The following is a 15,079-nucleotide window of genomic DNA, read 5'->3' on the forward strand; positions in this document are numbered from 1 at the left end:
GGGCTTTGAGGAGTTTAAAAGCAAGTTTGTCGGGATCCCTGGGTGGCGCAGCGGTTTGGCGCCTGCCTTTGGCCCAGGGCGTGATCCTGGAGATCCGGGATCGAATCCCACATCAGGCTCCCGGTGCATGGAGCCTGCTTCTCCCTCTGCCTATGTCTCTGCCCCTCTCTCTCTCTCTGTGACTATCATAAATGAATAAAAAATCAAAATAAATAAATAAATAAATAAAGCAAGTTTGTCATCACGGTGGCTCTCATGAGGCCAGCATCTGCTTGATAGCACACATCAACTGTAGTACTTTTTTTTTTAAGATTTCATCTCTAGACAGTCATTTAGACACAGTCTCTTCTGGACTAATAAAGCCCCATAGTAGGGCATGGGTTGGATTTCCCCATAACCTTTCAGCAAAACATACCCTCAATGGGAAGAGAAATGGATCACAGAGAACTAAGTAATAGGAGGAGGTCAACTAGGGGACTGGCTCAGTAATTCTGACTGGAAATAACAGTGGCTTTAGCAGCAAGGATTGGAGAGACATGAAAATAAATACATACAACTAAACAGAATTAGTGATTGAGTATCTAGGCTAAAGAAAAGGAGGAATTCTATATGGCAGTGAGGCTTTGGACCTGGGCAGCTGGATGGATGAGGGTGCCAATCATTGAGGTAGAAAATAGAGGAAGTAGAGCAGGTTTGGGGGTAAAGCTCAGCTGCCGCCTTAATGTCCAAAGAGACGTTGAGTGGAGAGTTGCATATGCCAATTTAGGTGTCACTGGATTGCCCAGGAAGCTTGCTCAGAGCAATGGATCATTATCTTTTATGAATCAGGGACACTTAGAAAAATGTAATGAAAGTAATCTATCTGCTTCCCAGAGAAAACATATTCACAACCCTGATTGCATTTTTTAGGGAGTTCTTTAACTTCTTAAATCACATCCATGAGATCCTTGACGACATCTAATGTACCATGAGAAAAATCACGGACACAGTGCAGAATCCACAGAAAGAACTGTTTAATTAATTGTTTAATTAATTAGAAAAGGAGGCCATTAGACTGATGTGACTCTAATGCCATGGAGCCTACATAAATAAACCAAAATCGAAGCCCATGAATGCCTCAAGATTACAAAATCAAAATGCTAGGGACAACCAGCATAGCCACCAAGGCTTTAAGCAATAGCCAATCAACCAAATAATTTCTTTTTTTTTTTTTTTTTTTAACGCTTTGACTCACTCTTCATCTTTTATTTATTTTTTTTAATATTTTTTTTCTTTATTTATTTATGATAGTCACACAGAGAGAGAGAGAGAGAGGCAGAGACACAGGCAGAGGGAGAAGCAGGCTCCATGCACCGGGAGCCCGACGTGGGATTCGATCCCGGGTCTCCAGGATAGGGCCCTGGGCCAAAGGCAGGCGCCAAACCACTGCACCACCCAGGGATCCCCCCAAATAATTTTCTTGCTTCTCTTCTAAACTTTGTGTGTCTTTCCCTCTGGTCCTGTCCTTACAGTGCTCCTAACTACTTTCAGTTTGGTGCTGTCTGATTGAAATAAACTTTGCTCAAAGAAACTCTTAAAAAAAATTTCAATACGTCTCAGTTTATCTTTCTTTTTTTAATTCTTTTTAAGTAGGCTCCATGCCCAATGTGGGATTCAAACTCATAACCCTGAGATCAAGTGTCACATGCTCTACTGACTAAGCCAGCCAAGTGCCTTACCTCAGTTTATCTTTTCTTTTTTCTTATTCTTTTTTTTTTTTTAATTTTTATTTATTTACGATAGTCACACAGAGAGAGAGAGAGAGAGAGAGAGAGAGAGGCAGAGACACAGGCAGAGGGAGAAGCAGGCTCCATGCACCGGGAGCCCGACGTGGGATTCGATCCCGGGTCTCCAGGATCGCACCCTGAGCCAAAGGCAGGCGCTAAACCGCTGCGCCACCCAGGGATCCCCTCTTTTTTCTTATTCTTTTTTCAGTTTAAAAACATTTTCTTTTAACAGAAAATGCAAGGAAAAAGTGTCTTTCCTTCTAGATAAAAAGAAATCCTGAAGAATGTAGTGTTGTATAAGTTAAATGTTTTAAGAAAGACTTTTTGAAAGGGGTCAAATATTTCTGAGAAGAAGGCCTAAACAAGGTCCACTAGGTGTTTAGAGGACTTTGTTAAATATGAACAGAGCAGAGCAGCCCGGGTGGCTCAGCAATTTAGCGCCGCCTTCAGTCCAGGGTGTGATCCTGGAGACCCGGGATTGAGTCCTAAACTCCTAAGTAGTTAGGAGGTCCCTACATGGAGCCTGCTTCTCCCTCTGCCTGTGTCTCTGCCTCTCTCTCTCTCTCTTTCTGTGTGTGTCTCTCATGAATGAATAAATAAAACCTTTAAATATATATATATACAGAGCAGCTACAGAAAGCTCTTCAAGGGAGCAGGTAGGCCCCAGATTGAGGGATGAGAGACCAGAAAAGGAAAGGGCTGATATTGAGAAATCGGCATTGAACAGCAGATAAGAGATAAAGTAGAAGGAGAGAAGGAAAGAAAGAGGTATTTGGGGGGCACCTGGCTGGCTTAGTCAGTGGAGCATGCAGCTCTTGATCTTGGGGTTGTGAGTTTGAACCCTGAGTTGGGTGTAGAGATTACTTAAAAATAAAATCAAGAAAGAAATAAAGAAAAGAGAGAAAGAGGAAGGAAGAAAGGAAGGAAGGAAGGAAGGAAGGAAGGAAGGAAGGAAGGAAGGAAGGAAGGACGGGAGGAGGGAGGGAGGGAAGAAACGAAAGAACGAAAGAGAAGAAAGAAAGAAAGAAAGAAAGAAAGAAAGAAAGAAAGAAAGAAAGAAAGAAAGAAAGAAAGAAAGAAGAAAAGAAAGAAAGAAGAAGAAAGAAAGAAAGAAAGAAAGAAGAAGAAAGAAAAGAAAGACGGAAGGAAGGAAGAAGAAGAAGAAGAGGAAGAAGGAACGAAAGAAAGAAAGAAAGAAAGAAGAAAGAAAGAAAGAAAGAAAGAAGAAAGAAAGAAAGAAAAAAAGTGGTATTTTTTGTAGGTAGGGACTTAGACCTGTTCAAACATATTCATGGGAAGGAACCAGAGTTGAAGACAGAAAGCAAGAGGAAAAGCCATTTCCCTGAGGAAGAGGGGGCTGAAATCCAGAACATAGATGGAAGTATTCTCATTGCACACAGGGTAGAGACACCTCCCTTAGAATGTGGATGAAAAAATTTGCACACCATATTCCCAAGCACTTAATGTCAGGTCCAGTTTCATCAATACCCATGGGTAGGCCTCTCTCCTGTGCCAGGGGGAGATATTAATAGGAAGCTGAGTCTGGGGTCATTATGACCTTGTCTCTCATCTGCTACTGTTCTGTAACCCAAATGAAAACAGTATTTCGGGATCCCTGGGTGGCGCAGCAGTTTGGCGCCTGCCTTTGGCCCAGGGCGCGATCCTGGAGACGCAGGATCGAATCCCACGTCAGGCTCCCGGTGCATGGAGCCTGCTTCTCCCTCTGCCTGTGTCTCTGCCTCTCTCTCTCTCTCTCTGTGACTATCATAAATAAATAAAGTCTTTAAAAAAAAAAAAAAAAAAGAAAACAGTATTTCGTTTCTTCTAAGCTTGTCTGTCTGGCCCCTCAACCTCCCTATTACAAAGACCTTTATTATTATCTTGGGCCTACCTGGATTATCCAGGATCATCTTCTGGTGTCTTGAATCTTAACTTAATGACATCTGCAAAGTCTCTTTTGCCATGTAAAGTAACATATTCACAGGTTCCAGGGAACTGAATGTGGACACCTTTTGAGGGCCATGATTCAGCCTGCCACATACAACTTCAGAAAAGTCTCATGTCCTGCAAAATTATGTGTGTGCATATGCTCACAAACAGAAACACACATGCAGTCATTATGGAGAATATAGGGTAAAGAGACAAAAACACTCAAAATCTATGCAACTACACAAAACATTAGGAATTCTAATATAAACAGGGGCACCAGCCTGGCTCAGTTGGTAATGCATTCAACTCTTGATCTTGGAGTGCTGAGTTGGAGCCCACATTGGGTGTGGAGATTACTTCAAAATAAATCTTAGGTCACCTGGGTGGCTCAGTGGTTGAGCGTCTGCCTTTGGCTCAGGTCCTGATCCAGGGTCCTGGGATTGAGTCCTGCATTGGGCTCCTTGCAGTGTGCCTGTTTCTCCCTCTGACTGTGTGCCTGTGTCTCTCCTGAATAAATAAATAGAATCTTAAAAAAAAAAAAAAAAAAAGAAAGATATACAAAATTCCTAATAAAAGTAAAGGTAACCCGAGGGAAGCAAAGGTAGAAAAGGCTGAAGCTGCTGACTGTGTATAAAGGATAAAAGGTCAAACTTCCAAGAGCTATGCCCTTGATGGAATAGACTTCATTTTTTTGCCAATAGCTTTAGATTTATAGGAAAATCGAGAAGCAAATATGACCGTGTCCCCTATTATTTTCTTACTTTAGAATGGTACATTTGTTAACATTAATAAACCAATATTAATATATTATTAAAGTCAAAATTTATTTTATATTTCCTTTATTTAGCTTTTACCTAATGTCCTTTTCCTGTTCCACGATCCCACACGGGACACCACATTACTTGTCGCAGTCCTGTCCTCGTTAGCTTTCTGTTGGCTGGGGAATTCCTTAGACTTGCCTTGTTATCGACTACCTTGACAATTTGGAGGAGTCCTAGTGAGGTATTTTGTACGATATTGCAGTACTGGAATTCATCCTTATTTTTTTTTTTCTTGTGAAGAGATCAGGGTTACAGATTACTGAAAGGAGACCACAGTGGCAAAGTGTCATTTTCATCATTTCAGATCAAGGGTACGCGCTACCAATGTGACTTATCACTCTTGACGTTGCCCTTGATCACCTGGCTGAGGTCATCATGTTTGGTAGGTTTCTCCACCACTGTGCCCCCAACCCCCACTTTCCATACTGTACACTTTGAAATGAAATGAGGCTGTCCAGCCCACACTTAAGGAGTGGGGAGTTGGGATGCCTGGGTGGTCAGCGGTTGAGCATCTGCCTTTGGCTCAGGATGTGATCCCGGACTTCCAGGATCGAGTCCAGCATCGGTCTTCCTGCATGAAGCCTGCTTCTCCCTCTGCCTATGTCTCTGCCTCTCTCTCTCTCTCTCTGTCGCTCATGAATAAATAAATAAAATCTTTAAAGAAGAAAAAAAGAAGAAAAAAAAGGAGTGGGGAATTATGCCCATCCTCCTTTTTTCTTTTTCTTTTCCCTCTTCTTTACAAAGATTTTATATAAGACAGAGAGAGATCACAGCAGAGGGAGGGGCAGAGGTAGAGGGACAAGCAGACTTCACTGGGCAGGGAGCCCTCTGCGGGACTCCATCCCAGGACCCTGGGATCATCACGTAAGAGGAAGGTAGATGCTTTAGCGGATGGAGCCACCCAGGCGCTCCCCCAAACCAGCCACCCCCCCGGCTTTCTTCTGGTAGGCCTAATTGACTAGTTAGCCAGTACCTTATGGTTCCAGGATCTTCATTCAAACCGCAGATGTTGGGACATTTACCCCCATACTGAGCTCTTCCTATCAGAACCCTGCCCAGCAGGCCGCTCTTTAGCCGGCTCTCCCATTGTAAAGTCATTAAATGTTTTCCACTAAGCCTTTCAATCATTGACAGACCCAGGATTCGAACCCGGGGAATATTGATTCTTCGTTGTGGAATTTCACGAACTAAGGTGGATTCGCGGAAAGGAAAGCAGCCGCAGGCGGCGCGGGCAAGAAAAGAGGCAAAGCCTGGAGCCTGGAGCGGTTGGGTGTGGCGGGCGCGCGGGGCTGCAGAGTCCCGGTGCCCGGGTGGGCGCAGGTGCCGGGAGCCCCGCTGCTTACCCCCCGCTTGACGCGTGTCGGGCCTTATCAGGGCAGATGGCCTTGGACACCGGGGGAAACAGGCTTCTCCACTCGAGATGCAGTGGACAACCTGAACCAGCGCAAAGGGGACACACTGGGCTGAGGGACCCAGGCAGGGGCCGCAGAAATGGGGGAGAAGCAGAGGCGTGTAGGGGGAGACCCGCCCAGCCAAACCCAGCCCAGAGCCGCGGACTGAGCGCAGGCAACGCAGAAACCGTGTTGTTTGAGGATCTTCCCAAACAGCAGCTTTCGCCTCTCCCGTACCAGGCTTTACCTCTCTTCGGAATACTTTTCACGACCCACCCTATATTTTGGATCTATGGTTTGTTGTCTCAATCCACCAGAATATTTGCTCCCGAAGGCAAAACTTTTCTTTTTTATAAAGATTTATTTATTCACGAAACACACACACACACACAGAGGCAGAGACACGGGCCGAGGCAGAAGCAGGCCCCAGGCAGGGAGCCCGATGCGGGGCTCGATCCTGAGACCCGCGGACCACGCCCTGAGCCGGGGGCAGGTGCTCAACCGCTGAGCCTCCCAGGCGTCCCTCGGAGGCAAAGCTTTTATCTCACCTGTGGCTCCGTTGCCTGACCTGAAACCAACCAGACGACGGAAAACCTTTCTGAGCTAGAGAAGCCGCCTGGAGGGAAGAGGTGGGCTCCACCAGATAAGAGAGAAAGTACAGCCGGGGCGCCGGCTCCATCAGTTTAAACTCCTGCGGCAGATTAGAATTTTAAATTCCCTTCATCTGATCTTAAAAGACTTCCCGCCTCCTCCAACCTCCAGTTGAAGCTATTTCACTGTTGAACACTCCGGGTACTGGACGCTTCTGGGCGGTTAAGCGATAAGCTTCGGCAGGCGCGGCGGGGCGGGGCGCCGGGGGCTGCTGGCTGCGGCGTTGGGCGGCGGCCTCAGCAGGTGCACGGGCCGCGGTCCCCCCAACCCACGCGGGGCAGCTGGCGCGGAGGCGCCTGGTCAGGCGTGGCACAGCCTTCGGGCCCTAACGTTGACACATCGATATGCTGGTTTCCCTTTGGAAGCTAGAAAATGCAAGACTTGTGAGATGAAGTTTCCAACAGAAATGAAATATACAGATTACTTTGTGATTGGTAGGCAGCTTCCGCCAGGCCCCAGCGCCGTGGCCTACCCACCACGTCGTGAAAAGCGCAGAGGAGCCTGCATGGCGCAGAGGGCATGATCCCGGGGTCCTGGGATGGAGTCCCGCATCGGGGTCCCCGCAGGGAGCCGGCTTCTCCCTCTGCCTATGTCTCTGCCTTTCTCTGTGTCTCTCATGAATAAATAAAGTCTTTAAAAAAGAAAGAAAGAAAGAAAGAAAGAAAGAAAGAAAGAAAGAAAGAAAGAAAGAAAGAAAGAAAGAGAAAGAAAGAAAGAAAGAAAGAAAGAAAGAAAGAAAGAAAGAAAGAAAGAAAGAAAGAAAGAAAAAAAATGCACAAATGCCTGAGATGTTAAAAGTTTGCCTCATATTAAGAGAAGGGAAGGACACTGATGACTGGCTCCGTTTGGATTTTGGCAGCATGATGATTAATTCGATGCCTCCAGAAAACAGAGAAACCAGTAATTCAGAGAAATTAGGGATCCTGCCTTCTGATGACCAGTTAGCTCAGAGAGCACCTGAGATGTTACTTCAAGATTTCATTCTTAGAATGAAAGAGGACACTTCATCCCTGACTCCAGTGGAGCTCCAATATGAATAAAATGGTATGAACTGATTTAGTAAAAAAAATAAAATAAAATAAAATAAAAAAATAAAGATTTTATTTACTTATTTTTTAAGGGGCGCGGGAGCAGAGACACAGGCAGAGGGAGAAGCAGGCTCCTTGCAGGGAGCCCGACATGGAACTGGATCCCGAGTCTCCGGGATCAAGCCCTGGGCCAAAGGCGGCGCTAAACCACTGAGCTACCCGGGCTGCTCCCCCGCCCCAAAATTTTTTAAGATGAATTTAGACATATTAAAAATTGTCAGAGTTTACTTGAGCAAAAATCAGTTGGAATGGGGAAGCATTCAATCCAGCAGATAGAAAAGAGCTCCCGCGAGCTGTACAAAATTAAAGACTTTTAAGGCAGAAGAGAACAGGAATAGGACATTATACTTAGGCAAAAAAGCAGCTTGGTTCTGACAAGGTTACTTACCTTTAGGGAATAATAAAGTAATCTATCAGATTACCTAACTAGCGCTGGCTGATCAGGTGATCCCTGATTGGCAGGTTTGAGATTCCATTTCTAGAAGAGCCAAAGTTGTAATTAATTCTAGGTTTGGGGATCCCTGGGTGGCGCAGCGGTTTGGCGCCTGCCTTTGGCCCGGGGCACGATCCTGGAGACCCGGGATCGAATCCCACGTCGGGCTCCCGGTGCATGGAGCCTGCTTCTCCCTCTGCCTGTGTCTCTGCCTCTCTCTCTCTCTGTGACTATCATAAATAAATAAAAGTTAAAAAAAAATTAAAAAAAAAATAATTCTAGGTTTGGTGAGGTGGGGCTTAGCGCAAGTGACTCCATTTCGTGCCTGTGGTCTTCTTCTTTTTTTTTTTTTTTTTAATTTAAATTTGCCAACATGTTGTCTTGTTCTTTTTTTTTTTTTTTTTTTTTTTTTATTTATGATAGTCACACACAGAGAGAGAGAGAGAGAGGCAGAGACACAGGCAGAGGGAGAAGCAGGCTCCATGCACCCGGGAGCCCGACGTGGGATTCAATCCCGGGTCTCCAGGATCGCACCCCGGGGCCAAAGGCAGGCGCCAAACCGCTGCGCCACCCAGGGATCCCTGTTGTCTTGTTCTTAACAATGCATTGTGTTGTTGTTGTTGTTGTTTTAACAATGCATTGTTAACATAGTTCAATAATGTAGTTCACCCTTAACAGATTTTCCCTTTGCCCTCCTGTTTTGCTACAGGAGGGACTTACAAGCTTTCTGCTTCTGGCTTGAGGAAGTGTACTTAGTTTTTTTCCTCCTTCAAGGTCTGGAAATTAATACAAGGAATCTGAAATTACCCATTGTCAAGAAGGGAGTTATCAGGCTTATCTGTGTCTTCCCCTTAATTTTCTCCCCTGCCCATCTGTGAATCCTGAAGTTCAAAGGAAACTTCTGCGGTGGGTCCATGGAGCTCTCTAGTCACAGCTTGAAGTTCCACCTAGATCTGAACAGATCTAGATCTGACCTCCCAGAGGTCTGTCAGAGAGGCGATATTTTGCTTCAAGTTGATCTGAAAAACAACTTTAGCTCAATTACAGCTGACTTCCAATAAAATGGTAGGTGGGACTGGCCTAGAAATTCAACTCTTACCCCTTTTTAACCTATCAAATAAACCCATCTGCCAGTCCATTTAAAAAGAAATGAACCATTGACTGAAAGAATTAAGTGGGTGGGTATTGAGATTGAATTAGAACTGATATGCTTCCAATTCTATTCTCTCACAAAACCACAACTTCCACAATTCTATTGGAAAATTTAAAGAGCCTATCTTTTCTAGTAGTATCTCTTTGAGATTGCCTAAAAATCCACCCTGCTTTGCAAGCTAGACCTGTGTATTATAGGACAAGAGGGAGAATAGTGGCAATCTTCCCCAACAGAAAAATTTGGAGTTAACTGGGACCAGTTCTCTGAAGCTTTTCCTGTTAAACACTTCTTTCACCTCCTGTGGGTTTCCTACTTTGTCTTCTGTTGAGGGTAGTGGAGAACAACAGGAAGAAACAAGTAACAAAGCACTAGGGATAGTAGAAGAGTAAACCATGTGCAACTAGTACATAAATGAGTTCTGGAGCTCTGATCACAAAATAGTGATTATAGACAACAATACCATGTTGTAAACTTGAAAGTTGCTAAAGGACTAGATTTTAATTTCTTCCACGTGAAATAAATTATGTGATGTGATAGAGGTGTTAGCTAACCCCAAAGTGGAATCGTATTACAATATATAAATGAATCAAATGAACACACCATTTTTATTAACCTTACGTGATGTCATATGTCAATTATATTTCAAAACATTTTTTAAAATACTACATCATTAACATCTCTCCTTGCAAAATAGTAAATCATGCAGAATCCAAGAAGATAATAGTTACACATATATTTTGTAATTGTGACGTTAATTTACTTTAAAAATAATATATCCATGGAACTATAACTTGTATGAGCAAATTGTTTGATACATTGGTTTCTCCTTTCCTTCTATTTAATTAAATAACACTATCCCTTGAAAACATCAACAGTTCTTGATGTCTGGAAAAGAGCCCCAACATCGGAGAGAATTCAAGCCCTTACATGGGTTGGGACAGCTTCCCAGCTGCTCTCTCCTCTTTTCCTTCTTCCTATTAAGCTCTCTTCCCCCAGCTCTATTTTGTAATCCTAGCTATTAGTTCTTACTAAGAAAAGATAATTCAGGGATCCCTGGGTGGCGCAGCGGTTTAGCGCCTGCCTTTGGCCCAGGGCGCCATCCTGGAGACCCGGGATCGAATCCCACGTCGGGTTCCCGGTGCATGGAGCCTGCTTCTCCCTCTGCCTATGTTTCTGCCTCTCTCTCTCTCTCTGTATGACTATCATAAATAAATAAAAGTTAAAAAGATAATAATTCATATTTCCAACTTTCAAAAATGGAAAATGTAAATGGTATGCATTGGTTCACCATATGTTTATGTGTCTGAGATTCCCTTGGACATCTGTGCCCATTCTGATAGCATTAGAACCAAGGTAACAGGCCCAAGACGACTCACTTATGTTAAGACACACTTCATCAAACTGAGACTTAATTATAGTCTCAGCTCTCCCAGAGATGATTATCTTAAACCAATCAATCAGGAATCGCCTGATCAACACTAGTTAGGTAGTCGGCCTGATGGAATCCCAACATCCCCTAAAGGAAAGTGACCTTGCAATAACCAATGAGCTTATTTATTTATTTTTATTATTATTTTTTTTTCCAATGAGCTTTTTTACCTGGTGTAATGCCCGTGATGCTCCCGTCTCCCTTCATTTTGTGCAGTCCTGGGAGCTCCATTTTATCCACTAGATGGGTTGCCGTCCCATTCATGGATCGTTGAAGAAAGCCAATATAGATTTTTAAAATGTACTCAGGGGATCCCTGGGTGGCGCAGCGGTTTAGCGCCTGCCTTTGGCCCAGGGCGCGATCCTGGAGACCCGGGATCGAATCCCACGTCGGGCTTCCGGTGCATGGAGCCTGCTTCTCCCTCTGCCTGTGTCTCTGCCTCTCTCTCTCTCTCTCTCTCTGTGTGACTATCATAAATAAATAAAATTTAAAAAAATAAAAATAAAAAAATAGAATGTACTCAGTTGAATTTGGTTTTTAATAATACTCTAAGTAGAGATGTTGGTCTTAAGTGTTAATTCACTTAACAAGCAAGTGTTTCTTTTTTTTTTTTTTTTTTTTTCAAGCAAGTGTTTCATGTCTATGAGTCCGTAATGTGTTAGGTACTAGAGATAATTGAAGAGTTTACCTGGTCTGAAATCTCGTGTTTTGCATGTATGTATTTTAAAGCTCTTAATATCTATCGTTAGACAATATTTCAAAGATTTCATTCACAGCTGCCAACTATGGGAAATGCTAATCTCACAATACATCTTTCCTAGTATTATCTATTCTAAAATTGCCATGCAATAGTTTAAAAGCTATCTGAATTAGGGTTTTAAAACTTGAGTAGAAGTGAAATATTTTACACGTTAGTTTACTCATACTTCCTCAGATGAGAAATCTTTGCGTTTTTTTTGAAATTCATCTAATAGATTTTGTTGTTGTTTTATTCATTTAGGTAATCTCTACACCCAATGTGGGGCTTGAACCTAGGAGTCTAAGATCAAGAGTTGCAGATTCCTCAGACTGAGCCAGCCAGGTGCCCCCTGGATTCTTATTCATTATTCATTATTCATTATTATTGTGTTCTTTATCTGTCATATATGCTGCAATTTCTTTCTTTCTCTCTTTCTTTTTTTACTGTATTATTTGTCCCTTAAATCTAACTTGGGGGGACGCCTGGGTGGCTCAGCAGTTGAGCGTCTGCCTTTGGCTCAGGGAGTGATCGCAGAGTACCAGGATCAAGTCCCACATTGGGCTTCCTGCATGGAGCCTGCTTCTCCCTCTGCCTGTGTCTCTGCCTCTCTCTCTCTCTCTCTGTGTCTCTCATGAATAAATAAATAAAATCTAAAATAAAGGGGATCCCTGGGTGGCGCAGCGGTTTGGCGCCTGCCTTTGGCCCAGGGCGCGATCCTGGAGACCCGGGCCATCGAGCTCCCGGTGCATGGAGCCTGCTTCTCCCTCTGCCTGTGTCTCTGCCTCTCCCTCTCTCTGTGTGACTATCATAAATTAAAAAAAAAAAAAAAAAAAAAAAAGGTCTAAAATAAATAAATAAATAAATCTAACTTGGTTCTTGATTTTCTTTTTCTTTTTTTCTTTTTTTTTTTTTAAGATTTTATTTATCTATTCATGAGATACATGGAGAGAGAGAGAGAGACAGAGGCAGAGACATAGGCAGAGGAAGAAGCAGCTCCATGCAGGAAGCCAGGATCACGCCCTGGGCAGAAGGCAGGCACTCAACTGCTGAGCCACCCAGGTGTCCCATGGTTCTTGATATTCTGTATGAAATCTGGCAACGTTTTTGTAATTATATTGTTCCTTTCTCAACATTTTGAATCTCCTCAAACCTTTCATATTCTCCCTAAAAACCCCACCTCTCCTAACCTAAGCGTGAAACATGTTCATTTTTGTTTCCTGAATACTTCCTATTTTCTGAATATTTCCTATTTTTCTATTTTTTAAAAAGTTATATGTGCATATTCTGTAAAGTAGCCCACAATTGTGGATTTGTGAAGACTGTCTTCAGCTGCCCTCTCCATTTTATTTCTGAGGAGCACCCGCCTTAAATTTTTTTGGCGTATTTTCTGTGTGTGTATGTGTGTGTGTGTGTGTGTATCTCCATATTTCAAAATAGCATGTTTATAATGATATTTCTTTTTTTTTAAAGATTTTATTTATTTATTCATGATAGTCACACAGAGAGAGACAGAGAGGCAGAGACACAGGCAGAGGGAGAAGCAGGCTCCACGCAGGGAGCCCGACGTGGGACTCGATCCCGGGTCTCCAGAACCACCCCCCCCACCCCACCCCCCGGCCAAAGGCAGGCGCCAAACCGCTGCGCCACCCAGGGATCCCTATAATGATATTTCTTGATTTTATATATTTGTCTCCTTCTCTCTCTTCCTTCCTTCCTTCCTTTTTTTGGTATTGGGCATTATTAATGACTTTCAACAGAGATTTAGCTTTATCTTCTCCTCTACCACACATTCACAAATTTCAAATCTCCTTATCCTTCTAATTTGGTTATTTTCTGTTTTAGTTAGATCAGCATTCCTGGTAAAAGGTATAAGGTGCATGTATTTATTTCTTTATTTATAAAATTTATTTATTTATTTATTTATTTATTTATAAAATTTAAATTCAATTAAATAACACCTAATGCAGTTTCAGAGAGAGACAAGTGTTCAGTGATTCATCAGGTGCACATAATACCCAGTGCTCATCACATCAAAAAAAGTGCCCTCCTTAATGCCTGTTACCCCATTATCCCATCCCTCCTCCCCCCTCCCCTTCAGCAACCCTCAATTTGTTTCCTATGATTGTCTCTTATGGTTTGTCTCCATGATTTCATCTTGTTTTATATTTCCCTTCCTTACCCTATGCTTCTATGTTTTGTTTCTTAAATTCCTCATTTAAGTGAGATCATATAACTTTCTCACATTGATGTTTATATAATGTGCTTTTTTTTCTTTTGATTTAAAAATTTTTTTTATTTATTCAAGAGAGACACAGAGAGAAAGGCAGAGACATATAGGCACAGGGAGAAGCAGGCCTCCTGGAAGAAGCCCAATGTGAGACCCAATCCCAGGATTGCTCAACCACTAACACCAGATGCTCAACCACTAAGCCACTCAGGCACCCTATATAATGTGCATTTAAAATGTTATTTGAAAATAAATAAAATAAAATAAAATAAAATAAAATAAAATAAAATAGTAAAATAAAATAAAATAAAATAAAATAAAATGTTATTTGAGTGTATTCAATTCTGCAATAGAGGGAAAAAAGAAATGGGATGGATGATACCCTTAAGCTAGCAGCTTATGAGACAAAGATGAAACTCATAGTTAAATGTTCACTAAATAACTAGCACATGAGATATAGGCAGATTTCATTATGTGTGTTTAAACATACAGTAGGTTATAAAATATATATCCAGTAAGTAAAATAGTAATCAATATTACAAGGGGCACCTGAGTGGCTCAGTGGCTGAGCATCTGCCCTTGGCTTAGGTTGTGTATCCGGGGTCTTGGGATCCTGGTCCTGGGATTGAGTCCTGGATCAGGGTCCTGCTTCTCCCTCTGCCTGTGTCTCTGCCTCTTTCTGTGTGTGTCTCTCATGAATAAATAAATCTTAAAAAAAAAAAAAGAGTTATTACTTACAGAAAGAAAAGGATGGAAAAAACAAGTCACAATCATATCACCTGTGAGTGACAACTATGTCAACCGTCAGTAACGCATTAGTGGTACCCACTATTATCTCATTGTGGGACCACATAGGCTCTGCCCTTGAAATGCAAACAAAATTCATGATTGCTCACCGGGCTAATTGGCCAGCTACAGCTATGGCCACTGGTGGAAACAGGGTGCGTTCTTGGTACCTGGCACTCTCTGTTTAGGGGCTCTTTCCTCAAACCTCAGCTTTGGTTCTCATGACAACCCCATCAAAGGTGAAGGATGAAGCAGTCAAGAGACAAACATATATAAACAGTGTGTGAGGAAGGAAGAAGCTTTCCTGACCCTGTTAAGATCTCTGACTGGGTCTAAAAATTAAACTGACAAAGACAGATTAGCAAGGGAAAAGCATACACATTCACTCAGTATAAATTTTACTTACAGCAGCCTTCATAAGGAAACGAAGACCCAAACAAGTGGGTAAGCTGAATCTTTTTATGCTAGATTTGATGAAGAGTGGACAGTCATGGGTTAAGGAGTATGAGGTAATTGTAGTGAAAAGGGAAACTTAGCAAGGCCTGTTCATTTCGGTTATTAAAAACAAACAAACAAGCAAACAAAAAACATTATTTAGGGGTACTTGGGGTGCTCAGGTCATGATCCCAGGGTCTTGGGATTGAGTCCCACATTGGGCCCCCTGCT

General features: G+C 42.7%; 1 protein-coding gene across 9 annotated transcripts in view; it reads left to right on the forward strand.

Annotated features, from left to right (window-relative positions):
* Positions 1-15,079, forward strand: part of DPPA3 (developmental pluripotency associated 3) — a 69,743-nt gene that overhangs the window by 29,383 nt on the left and 25,281 nt on the right. For 2 of the 9 annotated variants that reach the window (XM_049102423.1, XM_049102424.1), the window contains one exon: positions 11,662-11,742. The exons of the other annotated variants lie outside the window; for them this stretch is intronic. The gene's annotated coding sequence lies outside the window, so the exon portion shown is untranslated. The remainder of the gene's footprint in view (positions 1-11,661; positions 11,743-15,079) is intronic. 9 annotated transcript variants of the gene reach the window in all.

This window comes from Canis lupus, chromosome 27 (assembly GCF_003254725.2).
Source record: "Canis lupus dingo isolate Sandy chromosome 27, ASM325472v2, whole genome shotgun sequence".
In the NCBI taxonomy this organism is placed as follows: Eukaryota; Metazoa; Chordata; class Mammalia; order Carnivora; family Canidae; genus Canis; species Canis lupus.